This window comes from Oncorhynchus nerka, linkage group LG28 (genome assembly GCF_034236695.1).
Source record: "Oncorhynchus nerka isolate Pitt River linkage group LG28, Oner_Uvic_2.0, whole genome shotgun sequence".
Taxonomy (NCBI): domain Eukaryota; kingdom Metazoa; phylum Chordata; class Actinopteri; order Salmoniformes; family Salmonidae; genus Oncorhynchus; species Oncorhynchus nerka.
Genome location: NC_088423.1, coordinates 65118176 through 65133024, shown reverse-complemented (window position 1 = coordinate 65133024; position 14849 = coordinate 65118176). Strand labels below are relative to the sequence as shown.

Below are 14849 nucleotides of genomic sequence, written 5' to 3'. Positions count from 1 at the left end.
ACGCAGTCAGTCAGGAAAGCAAAGGCTAGCTTTATTAAACAGAAATGTGCGTCCTGTAGCTCGAACTCAAATGTTTTGGGACACTGTAAATTCCATGGAGAATAAGAGCACCTCCTCCCAGCTGCCAACTGCACTGAGGCTAGGTAACACTGTCACCACCAATAATCGAGAATTTCAATAAGCATTTTTCTACGGCTGACCATGCTTTCCTCCTGGCTACGCACCCCCCTGCAGCAACTTACCCAAGCCTCCCCAGCTTCTCGTTCACCCAAATCCAGATAGCAGATGTTCTGAAAGAGCTGCAAAACCTGGACCTGTACAAATCAGCTGGGCTAGACAATCTGGACCCTCTCTTTATAAAACTATCTGCCGCCGTTGTTGCAACCCCTATTACCAGTCTGTTCAACCTCTCTTTCGTATCGTCCGAGATCCCTAAAGATTGGAAATCTGCCACGGTCATCCCCCTCTTCAAAGGGGGCGACACTCTAGACCCAAACTGTTACAGGCCTATATCCATCCTGCCCTGCATTCTAAAGTCTTCGAAAGCCAAGTCAATAAACAGATCACTGACCATTTTGAATTATTTCGAAGCATTAATGTATTACGACAGTGTTACGTTACTACACCTAATAGGAAATGCACATGCGCACTGGGGTGCCGCGAACTGTAGAGCACGAGGGGTTTTGACTAAACGAAAACTAACTGTACTCCCGTCTCCTGCCTGGTAATTTCTCCACAACACAAATATTACAATCCTCAACACAGGGGCCCCTCAGATAGATACTACTGGTTATGATTCATTATTCCTGGTAGATACTACTGGTTATGATTCATTATTCCTGGTAGATACTACTGGTTATGATTCATTATTCCTGGTAGATACTACTGGTTATGATTCATTATTCCTGGTAGATACTACTGGTTATGATTAATTATTCCTCGTAGATGCTACTGGTTATGAGTGCAGCCAGAGCCCAGAGAATGGGATGGTGTACCACTGAATTAGTCATATTTTGATAAGATGCATGCATGGGGATGTCCACTTCACCCAGGGATATGCCCATGCTGTAGAGATGCACCTAGCGGACTGAAACTTCACTGTTGTTGGCATAATAGAGCTAATGCTGTCTAGACTTGCGCCAGCAAACAAATCCTCAACATTTGCGACCTAAATGTGAACTCAGCTGAGGAGTAATAGAGAATGGAGACTTGGCGTTATTTCGTTTATTTTGCTCACCAAGTGAGGAGTTTTGTATGGAGGTCAATGAGAGTGTCGAATTTGGTCGACAGAAAATGTTATCGCTTATTTGCTACTTGAGGTTTAGAAGTTTTGTAATGCTTAGGTTGTTACGAGTGTAACATCCTAGCAACTTTGAGAAAAAACACTTCATATAGGAGTTGTCTCGATGGCTATGCATATTCGTGACATGAGGCTAGTAGCATAGTATCTCTCTCCATTGAATACAGGCAGTTGACGTCAACATCCCACATCGAATATTTAAAAAAGTTTTATCCACCAATCCATAGAGAGGAACAGGCAGGAGCTTGACAGCCCGCCGTTCCGCTCTATGGACAATATATCCCATTGTTAGGGTGGAGGCATTGGCATCTCATCATTATATCCAAATCTCTGATCCAATGGCCTGCATATAGCATTAGCTAGCCTAGCATGCTGACAAAAAACTAGTTATCAGTTATTAAAACTAGCAGTATTTCAATCTTCTCGATTTAAGAAAATACAACTACTGATTTCAGCACCCAAAGAATAGCCTGCAATTACATATGCCATTGTTCTATGTAATTGCGGGCTATTCTTTGGGTGCTGAAATGAGTATTTTCTTTATAAAACATCATTTTATGTGACATCGGAGCTCCAGTCCACCCATACTATTCGCCGCTCATCTTCATGGTAAATCGAAGAGTTGAGTCGTCAGCTATAGTGCTGCCACCCTGTTAGAAGGTAACAGATTATTTTATTACAATGGTTAAATTGGATTTTCATTGTGTTCAATGGTGTTATTTGCCCCCTAGTGGCGCTTTCTGGTACTTAGAAAGACGACATAAAACAGGAAGTACAGAATTTGTTTTGCACGCTTAGAAGCAGCTACAAACAACGTTACGGTGCAGGTCTTTCAATGTAGTTATTTCTTGTCACGCTTCAGCCTTGGAAAAATATTTGTTTGTAAGTTAGATTCAAGCATTTAGCTAATGATGATAATCTTGTTATTGATAGAGTTGCTTACATATCAATGTTGGTTGCATTTACTCACAAATTGCAATGCCTTTAATGTATGTCGTTAGCTGTATTACTTTGCTCATGCGTCATGCAAACGAATTGTAAAATATAAAATACTGTAGTTTTGTTACTGTTTCTAGTGTAATATGCTTTGTTATTCTACATAGATGGTTATACATTATTAGAGTAATGAAAGGAGCCAATTACCATATGGTTAACAATTAACTATATGGTTTGGCATAATGCCAGATGCATGGTACCTTAGCGCGTGCTTTGTATTTATGCAACTTCAAATGTTTAATGTACAGCTACAGTATGTCGGTGTGAATTGAACACTAAAGTATATTCTTTTCTGTATTTTGCAGTTTCACAACATAAACGTTTACAATATATTCATTCAAGAAAAGTCATGCCTTGGGAGTTTTATTGAAGACTTAGTTGTTAGCTATCTGTATAGTTTTGCATGGGAACGCAACTCAAGGGCAGAATAGCTACCGTACTAGAATAATGCGTGAAGAGGCTTAATATGGTTATCACATTATTTAGCTGATACATGAGTGAGTCATTTACTGAATGTTTTGCTAGCTAGTTATTCTCCATAAGTCATGCACAGTCAGAGCATGCATCCGGCTCCTAAAATAGCATAGGTATAGCATTTTCAAAACCAAAAAATGGCATCCAGACAAATGTTACAATTACAGTCACCTTTTTTTTTGCTGCCGATACATTCTCTTTTGTAGTCTGTCTGCACCAACAATGATAATCCCCCTCCTCAACAAGCATGCTGTTTTAGTTGGAGTGACAGATCAATTTAGCGCCAGAACAGTTACATAACTTTTTTATTTGAAAAACTTTTTTTCAGTGAATTATCAGTGAATTAAAGGTTGTTGTTGGGCAATAAAGTACACTAAGCCTATGTTATGCCCACCTGCTTTCTGCTCCCCTGATACCTGTTCTCCTTTGTTAAATGCACGCGTGTGTTTCTTCTAGTTTAGGAAGTCTCAATGTACTCCAGCAAATATTATTAAGGAGGCCCTCAAAAGATGTTCAGCGTCTTCACTCAACCCCTGTTTTGCTTATCTAGCTGACTGACTTGTGTTCTTGTGCCTGTTTCTTTTTTTAACCTTAAATACTACATTATTGTACTCTGGTTTATGCCCTCGGAAGTGAGAATTAAGTCATGATTTGACTATTGATTTGACTGTTCTTAAAATTCACATTGGCCCTTTTTGCCTGCTGCCACAGTAGCTAGGCTACCCAGGGGATACCTGGGGGATTAGAGCTCTCCTTTACTGTTGTGCTCTGATGTGTTTTTGTGAAGGTCACACATCAGTTTTAATTCACTTGATATGTACTGGCCCTCGGCCTCAGCAGCTCTGCTGGGCTTCACTGACCTTTGCTCTTCTTTAGACTTAGTTGTTCTGTCCTCCAGGTTTTTACACTTGCTTGGGGGTGAGTTAGCTCAGTTGGTTAGAACAGACAGCTAATAATACCACAGTTGGGGTTTGATCATTGAATGAGCAATACACAACTGTAGGGACTGCAAATCTGTAGGAATAATTGTCTACTAAATTAAAAAGGAGCGTGTGTGCATCTCAAACCTAAAAGGGTTCTTTCTACCTGGAACCAAAAAGGGTTCTCCTATTGGGACAGCCGAATAACAATTTTGGAACCCTAGCCATAGGGTTACAGACAGTATCCCAAGAACTATGGTAGAACTAAGAGCAGAATGTAATTGGATGCTAAAAAAAAAATCTAATCTCTGTATACTGAATAGTGCCGTAATTGACACTATTAATCACATATAAAAATGTATAAATAATTGAAAGCTTGATATCTAAGGTCCTCAATGATTTAGGAGGACTCAAAATGTCTGTCACAATGAATGACCAAAATAAATCTCCCTGACAAGCAAAATAAAAGCTTATAACCATGTGTCTGGCTATAAAAGTCAGTGGTTTTGTCTTTGAGCAATTATTCAAATGTAGCACGTAGAGGGTGTTCTGTGAACTATCTGCTCACATAAAAATTCCCATCGGTTCATTTCAGAGCCCTGCATTTCTGTGACAGCAATACCGATGAAGAAGTGATGCAACATACAGTGCCTTCAAAACGTATTCATAGCCTCCCGGGTGGCGCAGTGGTTAAAGGCGCTGTACTGCAGTGGCAGCTGTGCCACCAGAGACTCTGGGTTCGCGCCCAGGCTGTCGTAACCGGCCGCGACCGGGAGGTCCGTGGGGCGGGCGACGCACAATTGGCCTAGTGTCGTCCGGGTTAGGGAGGGCTTGGCCGGTAGGGATATCCTTGTCTCATCGCGCACCAGCGACTCCTGTGGTGGGCCGGGCGCAGTGCACGCTAACCAAGGTTGCCAGGTGCACGGTGTTTCCTCTGACACATTGGTGCTTATGGGTTGGATGCGCGCTGTGTTAAGAAGCAGTGCGGCTTGGTTGGGTTGTGTATCGGAGGACGCATGACTTTCAACCTTCGCCTCTCCCGAGCCCGTACGGGAGTTATAGCGATGAGACAAGTTAGTAGCTACTAACAATTGGATACCACGAAAAATATTCATACAGACTTATTCCACATTTTGTTGTTACAGTCTGAATTCAAAATGGATTAAAAAAATGTTTTAACTCACCCACGATACCCCATAATGACAAAGTGAAAACATGGTTTTAGAAATGTGTGCAAATTCATTGAAAATTAAATCCAGAAACATCTCAATTACACAAGTCTTCTTTATAGAAGCACCTTTGGCGGTGATGACAGATTTGAGTCATCTTGGGTACGTCTGTATCAGCTTTGCATATCTGGATTCGGGGATTTTCTCACATTCTTCCTTGCAGATTTTCTCAAGCTCTGTTAAGTTATGAAGCCAAGATCAATTATATAAAGAATGATGGTAAAAAAAAAATCATTAATTTAAATGAATTATGGGCAGAAAGACAAATTCAATTCCATCTTTCATCGAATCAGATGGCTTAATCGTCACATATTCGTCACAAAACCATTTGATGTTGCCAATTATTTTAATGATTACTTCATTGGCAAAGTGGGAAAACTTAGAAAGGAATTGCCAACGATGAACAATGAGCCATCGTACTCATGCATAAAAAAAACTAATAATGAAAGCATTGTAAGTTTGAATTTTGTAAAGTTAGTGTGGAAAAATTATTGTTATCGATCAATAATGACATAGCTCCTGGCAATGACAACTTAGATGGAAAGGTACTGAGGATGGTAGATGACTCTATAGCCACTCCTGTCATATCTTTAATCTGAGCCTAGAGGAATTTCTTTGTCCTCAGGCCTGGAGGGAAGTCAAAGTCATTCCGCTACCCAGGAGTGGTAAAGTGGCCTTTGATGGTTCTAACAGCAGACCTATCAGCTTGCTGCCAGCTCTTAGCACACTGTTGGATTTTTTGGGAGGGACCAAATACAATGCTATTTCTCTGTAAACAAATTACCTGAGGACTTTCAGCATGCTTATAGAAAAGGGCACTCAACATGTACTGTACTGACACAAATGACTGATGAGTGGTTGAAATAAATTGATAATAAGAAGATTGTGGGAGCTGCACTGTTAGATTTCAGTGCAGCTTTTGATATTATTAACCATAATCTGTATGTGTTATGGATTTTCAACCTCTGCCATATCCTGGATTCAGAGCTATCTATCTCAGAACTTAGAGGGTTTTCTTTAATGGAAGCTTTTCTAATGTCAAACATGTAAAGTATGGTATACCACAGGACAGCTTTCTAGGCCCTCTACTATTTTCAATTTTTTACCAATGACGTGCCACTGGCATTCAACAAAGCATGTGTGTCCATATATGCTGATGATTCAACCATATACGCATCAGCAACCACAGGTAATGAAGTCACTGAAAGCCTTAACAAAGAGTTGCAGTCAGTTTTGGAATGGGTGGTCAGCAATAAACTGATCCTGAAAATCTCTAAAAGTAGGAGCATTGTATTTGGTACAAATCATTCCCTAAGTTCTAGACCTCAACTGAATCTGGATATGAATGTGTGGCTGTTGAACAAATGACTTGGTGTTACCTTAGATTGTATACTTTTTATGGTCAAACCATATAGATTCAATAGTTGTAAAGATTGGGAGAAGTCTGTCCATAATAAAGAGATGCTCTGCTTTTTTGACACCATACTTCACAAAGCAAGTCCTGCAGGCTCTAGTTTTATCTTATCTTGATTATTGTCCAGTCTTATGGTAAAATGCTGCAAATGAAGACCTAATTAAGCTGCAGCTGACCCAGAACTGAGCGGTATGTCTTGCTCTTCATTGTAATCAGAGGGATAACATTAATACTATGCATGCCAGTCTCTTTTGTCTAAGAGTTGAGGAAAGACTGACTGCGTCACTTCTTGTTTTTGTAAGAACATTGTGTTGGAAATTCCAAATAGTTTGCATAGTCAACTTATATACACAACACTGACACACACACTTACCCCACCAGACATGCGACCAGGGTTATTTTCACAGTTCCCAGGTCTAGAACAAATTCAAGGAAACATACAATATTATGCATAGCCATGAGTGCATGGAACTCCTTTCTATCTTATTTGGTGTAAGTGAACAGCAAACCTTGTTTCAAAAAACAAATAAAGCAACAACTCATGGCACAACACCTCTCCCCCATGTGATCTACTTGTTGTGTCTATGTACTGACATGTATGTGTAACTGATAGATGCACACACACACGCTACATGTTAATGTTTTTAAATGTATGTAAATTGTAAAGTATGCAGAATATTTTAATTTCCACCCAGAAAGGAAGTCGCCTTGTGTAGTGTATATCCACTATGGGGGTTGGGGATCCAGAGTAGCTTCCCAAGCAAGAGGGGCCAAAGCACTCTTTTGACAAGCTAGAGATGACTTTTGAACTTCCGGATCCAGTGTTATATGCTTATTTTTTTAAATATTTTTTACAAATGCTAGATACATGTCAGGCTAGTCTGGTGTTCTTAGCAAACATGTATCTTTTTGAGTTGCAATTGCTAGAGCTTGAACAGAAAGAGCTTGTACTGCTGTTACTACTCAGGAGGGGGGGAAAAAGACTGAGAAAATGGCAAGTTCGTCCACTGAACAATACAAGAGGGGACAATGGAGAATACACGTCTCTTGTCCAACCTATGCAAACCACTGACAAGGAAAGGCATTTTCAATATTTTTGGATGTTGGTTGGCAGATTTGACAACTTCAGAGGCTACAACTACAACTTCAGCGGCTTGCCCCTCACATCTCGCACAGGAGAACTCACAGCTTGCCCGTAAGTGCTGCGGAAAGGCTGTCTGTGACCCTTCGGTTTTTGACGAGTGGCAGCGCACATCAAAGTATCGCTGCGAGTTATAACATAAGCTAGCAATCTCAACAGTTTGTACCATCGTCACGGAAGTGTGCCAGGCTATTTGGCATGTCCTAAAAAGGGAATTTGTTGCTTATCCCTCCGTGGCACAATGGGCAGAAATCGGCAGAGATTTTGGGGATCGTTGGAATTATCAGTTTTGTGCAGGAGCTATCGATGGGCAGTGATTACTACAACTACAAGGGCTTTTTCTCAATGATCCTGATGGCAGTCTGCGATACAAGGTACCTACCATATCCAGGTAAGATACGCTAAATACATGTGACTACATACATATGATGGGAAAATTATACCAATACAGACGTTGTAATGATATGCCTCACACGAAAGTGATCTGGCATCCCAATAAGAGAATGGAGGCCTATGTCCAAAGCATACACAGTTGTTACAGTACATATTTGATAGCCTATATGTTCCTGTTCAATAGTAATTAAAACAATTATTTTAGTCAATGGTTTGTCTGGCCTTGAAGAAGCCAAGAAGATCTACAACTGCTTCCACTCAAGAGCCAGAAGAGTTTCAGACAACTGCTTTGGTATCGTTGCTGCAAGATGGAGTATCCTGGGTTGAGCCCTTGGGGTTGCCCCAGAGAAAGCTGAGACCATTGTGAATGCCTGCGTGGCCTTCCATAATTACCTTTGCACCACAGACACTGACAACACAGATTCATCCACCCCACATTTGTTGACCACTCCACACCCACTGGGGACCTGCTGTAAACAGGTGTTAAGGGGCCTCCAGGTTCCAAGAAACAGGTCGACAGAAAGGGAATCAGATTTGCTATAGACGTGCGCAACAACCTCGAGGACTACTTACTCATCACATCAGCAGGTTAAGTGTCTTTCCAGGATGCTGTTATAACATGTGGCACCCTACAGTAAATGTTGGAGTGTGGTTTGAAAAAACGAGCACATACCTTCTCTTCTTCTGGTTGATGACTGTTTGTGTCATGTTGTGAGGGACACCCTAGCTTTTGCTGTTTAGATCTTGTTTTTCTTATTCACACTTTACAAATCACAATAAAGAGTACTATAATGACAAATCATACTTTATTTGTCACATACGCCAAATACAACAAGTGTAGACCTTACCGTGAAATGCTTACTTTACAAGCCCTTAACCAACAGTGCAGTTCAAGAAGAGTTAAGAAAATATTTACCAAATAAATAATAAAAAAAGTAACACAATAACATAACAATAACGAGGCTATATACAGTGGGTACCGGTACTGAGTCAGTGTGCGGGGGGTACAGGTTAGAGGTAATTTGTAAATGCAGATAGGGGTGAGGTAACTATGCATAGATGATAAACAGCGAGTAGCAGCAGTGTACAAAACAAATGGGGGGGTCAATGTAAATAGTCCGGTGGCCATTTGATAAATTGTTCAGCAGTCTTATGACTTGGGGGTAGAAGCTGTTAAGGAGCCTTTTGATCCTAGACTTGGCGCTCCGGTACTGCTTGCCATGTGGTAGCAGAGAAAACGCTCTATGACTTGGTTGACTCGAGTCTCTGACAATTTCATCCTTGTTTTCTTTTTCTTTCTTTTCTGGAGGCTAGACCCTCAACATTTACAGAACATTGTGTTATGTGTAGTGGCCTTTCAATTAGAATTTTCCTGCTATGGTAAATGGGTGAGAATGGATCTTCCAGCTGTCCTTAATAAGGCTAGACCCTCGAGACATTAAACTCATCTACTTAACACAAGGTTGTACATGGTAATGTGTAGTGGTCTTTCAATGGAAACCTTCCTGCTTTGGTACATGGGCGAGTGTCCAGCTGTAGACAATAAGGACAGACCCCCCCCAAGATATTAACCTCATCTACATAGCTCATGCACACAGCAGTACAACTTTACTGAGTGACTGATTCAAAACAGTAATATTTTCTGCCACAAGTACAAAATAACCAAACAAATAGACTTGCAGACCTTTTAAGATATTTACTATCACAGGTGAAAAGTGTGATGAAAGTGGAAATAAGAGAAAAATCAGTAACGTGAATGAGGAAATATAAAAAACATGCAAAAAAATATTACTAAATTACCCACCACCCTAATGTATGAATAAGAAAACAAAGCACACAACAACAGTTTTTGGTGTGAGACAAACGGGAGACTTTGATCAGCAGGAATAGACACCATCCATGGTACCATGATGTCATAGACAGCCTTTGCTTGACACTGCTTCTGTTCCTGTGCCTCCCATTTCTTTAAGTCATCCATACTGTCAGTGTCCAAAGGATCCTCGGCTGTCTTCCTCTTCCGGCCATTGGAGCTGGGTCGAGAAGATTGGGTGGAGGTTGACGGAGTTGTAGGGCAATGAGCATGGGTGCGCCTGGACGCTGTGTTGGGGAGGCTGGGGAGATTATGAATCAAGGGGCGATGAACCACCTGTAGATGGGCCCTCTCTGGCCTGTCCAATACACCACCCCCCTCCAACACCTGCAACTGTGGGACCTTATATGTGACTCACAACCTGGATTTGGTCTTATGTAGCAAAAATTTGAATTTCAGTTTTCTATTTTTTTTCTAATTTTCTGTTTTCTAAAAAGTAGAGACTCAGAGCTACAAAATGATATATCATACATTGCATTTGAGGAAACAATGTGAAAGTAATTCTGCTTTGAAAGTTGATCAACTTGTAAACTCACTTTTGAGGAAACCGCCTTTCAATGTTTTGGTATTACTATTGGAGAGCCCTCTTTGTCTACACCCATTCAACATTGTTCACACCCACTTAAGCCTTAGCCCACCCATCTTTATTTAGCAAGTATTCAGACTCCTCCAGCGACATATTTTCAAAAAAGTGACTAGTGACTAATCTAGTGACTTTTTCTAGTGTTATTGGAGACTTTCGGAGACTGATGTGAAAGCACTCGTTCTTACTCTTCTCAACGAGGAGCGGGTGCTGCCGCAGGCCTCACCCCCGTCCTAAAGCACTCACAGGCGGCCCAGTCCTCGCGCTGCAGTCAGAGCATGAGATGTTCACCCCTCCACGTCCAGACTGCAAATGAATCACACCTGCGGGAAGCCGCAGGTGAATTAATGCCAAGACAACTTACCATTATTTTCTCACATTGCCATTGACAGTTTTTTCTATGATCTCTTTTTGGTCCGTTTAGATTGTATACAAAAAAAAATAAAAAAATGTTATGGTTAAAAATGTTCATGTTTCACTGTGACTTGTTGTAGGCTCCTAAGTGGACCATAAGGTTAAAAACCAAACCAAATTAAGAAAACTAAGCTAAAAAACGAAATAATAAAATTAAAAAATAAGTAACTCCGCCAGAGTGTCTCTTTTGGGTCACCTTTGCCGGTCCCAAGCCTGGATAAAAGAGGAGGGCTGGGGGAAAAAAAACAATAATTGACAGAAGAAAGTTCATTTGTAGTTCTAAACATATTTAGGGTGTTTTTTACTCACTTTTTTGTCTCTCCCACGATGTTATTCCTCTCTCCTACTGCTTCCACCACAATTACATGCACATTGCCAATTAGGCGATGACGTCATTTAGCGACTTTTAGGACAGCCAATGACTGAGTTGGCAACACTGCACCCCACTCTGACCATTTTACTCACCCGGGCAGAGCTGGTTTTCATGTTGTCCAGAGCATTGGTGACTGTAACTGTGCTGGTGGCAACAATTGAATTACACTTTGTTGCTGACACCAGACATATTCAACGGGTGTTGAGCGTTCAAAAAGGAATCAGTTATTCTGCGCTCTGGCACACTAAGACAAGAGTATTTTATTTAAAAAATGTAGCCCGATAGCTATCTAGGTACACAATGAATCCCGACACATGACGTAACGTTAGTTAGCGAGCCATCCAGCTAATGTTAGCTAACGAGCTAACAGTACACTAACTTAAAATGAAAATACTTTGTCAAAATTAGAAACGCATAATATCTGAAAATGTAGCTAGCTAGACTATCTTACCTGTGGTCTGAAATCGGAGTAGATAGCCAGAGCAACTTTACCAGCTAGTACGTCTATCAACAGTTGCAGTGACATTCTATTGAAATGGATACTTGCATAGCCAGAGCAAATTTACCAGCTAGTACGTCTATCAACAGTTGCAGTGATATTCTATTGAAATGGATACTTGCATAGTTGAGTCTTTTATTAAGACATGTAGCAAGCTAGCTAAACAATGGACCATAATCACAACTCATGACTTTACTACCCTGCATGAATCTGCAGATAGCTAACCAACCAGGTTCTATGGCTATAACTAGTCAAGTAAATGTGTCTGGGATATGAAGAATAAGATCATACACTTAACGTTAGCTAGCGACCCAGCCAACTAACATTAGCTAGTTAACAGTACACTTGAAATTAAACCGCTTTCTGTCAAAATTAGAACGTAATATCTGAAAATGTGGGATGGCGCGCAAGATGGCGGTTAGTGCAGATCATTTGTTTTGGTAGCTGAAGGAATTATTGGATTTCCTTATCCAAATATGACCATTTGGTAATTTCTACGATATTAAAACTCCGTATGAATATGGTTTAGTTTGTTTACCGAAGTAATTGATTACTTTCTGCAAGTTATTCACCTCTAAAACTAAGTTTGCGACAACACTAGATAGCCAGATAAGCTAGCTAGCTCAAATACTAGCTTGACGAACGTACATGGAAACTTCCATGACCAGAACCAAAAGGAAAGAAATGGAGAGATCATCAGATGGACAATTAACCACAAAAGATGGTGTGATTGTGGGTACTCCTCTTCAGAATGTAACCGTGGGGGGAAATACTGCAATAGGTGATAAAAATGTGGTTAGCACGGACAACAATGCTCACCTTACGACCCTGGCACTCCAGTCAAGCCCCAGGGGGCTGAGTCACTGGCTTACTAGGGCTCTTTCATACCGTCCCTAGGAGGGGTGCGTCACTTGAGTGGGTTGAGTCACTGATGTGATCTTCCTGTCTGGGTTGGCGCCCCCCCTTGGGTTGTGCCGTGGCGGAGATCTTTGTGGGCTATACTCGGCCTTGTCTCAGGATGGTAAGTTGGTGGTTGAAGATATCCCTCTAGTGGTGTGGGGGCTGTGCTTTGGCAAAGTGGTTGCGGGATGTCCGGGGGATGTCATCGGATGGGGCCACAGTGTCTCCTGACCCCTCCTGTCTCAGCCTCCAGTATTTATGCTGCAGTAGTTTATGTGTTGGGGGGCTAGGGTCAGTTTGTTATATCTGGAGTACTTCTCCTGTCCTATCCGGTGTCCTGTGTGAATTTAAGTATGCTCTCTCTAATTCTCTCTTTCTTTCTCTCTCACGGAGGACCTGAGCCCTAGGACCATGCCTCAGGATTACCTGACATGATGACTCCTTGCTGTCCCCAGTCCACCTGGCCGTGCTGCTGCTCCAGTTTCAACTGTTCTTCCTGTGTTAATTATTATTTGACCATGCTGGTCATTTATGAACATTTGAACATCTTGGCCATGTTCTGTTATAATCTCCATCCGGCACAGCCAGAAGAGGACTGGCCACCCCACATAGCCTGGTTCCTCTCTAGGTTTCTTCTTAAGTTTAGAGCTTTCTATGGAGTTTTTCCTAGCCACCGTGCTTCTACACCTGCATTGCTTGCTGTTTGGGGTTTTAGGCTGGGTTTCTGTACAGCACTTTGAGATATTAGCTGATGTACGAAGGGCTATATAAATACATTTGATTTGATGAGAGGCCAAGAGGGTATGTCACTTATTGAGATGCAAAACAATATTGTAATGCTTTTGACAGCAAAGATAGATCAAATGACTTGGAGGACATGGTTAGGGAGAATACGATGAAAATTGAGGCCAAGAAAAAAATCTGTTGACTTCATCGTTAGAGAAGTGAAAACCCTCAAAAGTGACATGAAGAAAGTGGAAGTTATCTGCCAGGAAAATGAAAAGAAGGTGGCTGAACTCGAGCAAAAGGTGAATGAGGCGGAGAGATACCAGCGCAGGTGGACCCTAAGGCTCCATGGAATTCCAGAGCAGGCGGGTGAGGACATCAAATGCAGAGTTGTTGACATCTGTGGAGCTGTCATTCCCGAATCAAAAGCCAAACTTCAGGAAAATGTAGACATCGTTCGGGAAGACTCAAGGATCAAGACAAGAGACCGAGGACAACCATCATCCGGTTCACCAACATATCTACACAGGATCTTCTCTGGAGGCGAGCGAAGAATTGTGAATTCCTCATTAAGCAGAAATTGAGGTTCACAGAGGATCTGACCTCGGCAGACAAAGTGACGAGAAAAACTGTGGCAGATGGCTGCAGCTCGAAAGGCAGGGAAAACTGCCTTTTAAAAAAAAAATCGGTGCAAGTGATCATCAATGGGAAAGAAATGTTGCCAGACCCACTGGCTCCAGGTCATCTACATGTCCATGCTAGGTAAAGCTCCGCCTTATCTCAGTTCACTGGTCACGATGGCAACACCCACCCGTAGCACGCGCTCCAGCAGGTGTATCTCACTGATCATCCCTAAAGCCAACTCCTCATTTGGCCGCCTTTCCTTCCAGTTCTCTGCTGCCTGTGACTGGAACGAATTGCAAAAATCGTTGAAGTTGGAGACTTTTATCTCCCTCACCAACTTTAAACATCTGCTATCTGAGCAGCTAACCGATCGCGCTGCAGCTGTACATAGTCCATCGGTAAATAGCCCACCCAATTGACCTACCTCATCCCCATACTGTTTTTATTTATTTACTTTTCTGCTCTTGACTTTACTCCATGTGTAACTCTGTGTTGCTGTCTGTTCACACTGCTATGCTTTATCTTGGCCAGGTCGCATTTGTAAATGAGAACTTGTCCTCAACTAGCCTACCATGTCATTGTAATATAATAAAGGTGAAATAAAAAATTAAAATTAAATAAAAAATCCAAACTCATCTCTTGGCATGTCATTATCTCAGCCAATCATGGCTAGTGGGAATGTTGCTCACTTTTTCTGTGGCTAAACCAACTAGGCTCGTAATTTAACAATGTTATTCATATTTACAGATGGCATACAAGTTTGTTATTAAGGAACATGAAAGTTCACATGTTCGAGAAGGTATTTCTGCCAGAAAAACGCATTTTGGTAAAAAAATATATATATATATTCAAACAGCTCTACTGTGAAGTCGTGACTTGCGACATATGCCTAGTTTCCTGAATCGGGTCAAATATAGACAGATGGGTGCCTTTCCAAATAATGCCCAATCAATTGAATTTACCACAGGTGGACAGCAATCAGGTTGTAGAAAC

General features: G+C 41.4%; 1 long non-coding RNA gene across 2 annotated transcripts; it reads right to left on the bottom strand.

The window, feature by feature from the left end:
• Positions 1-8667: 8667 nt before the first annotated feature.
• LOC115112800 (uncharacterized) lies at positions 8668-14590 on the bottom strand. 2 transcript variants are annotated; one of them, XR_010461724.1, is made up of 4 exons: positions 11044-14590; positions 10931-10965; positions 10509-10643; positions 8668-10070 (listed from the first exon to the last, which is right to left on the bottom strand). It is a non-coding gene; the product is annotated as an uncharacterized LOC115112800 (long non-coding RNA). The 2 variants fall into 2 exon arrangements; XR_003861025.2 differs by lacking the exon at positions 10931-10965 and having other exon boundaries at positions 11044-14567.
• Positions 14591-14849: the final 259 nt, after the last annotated feature.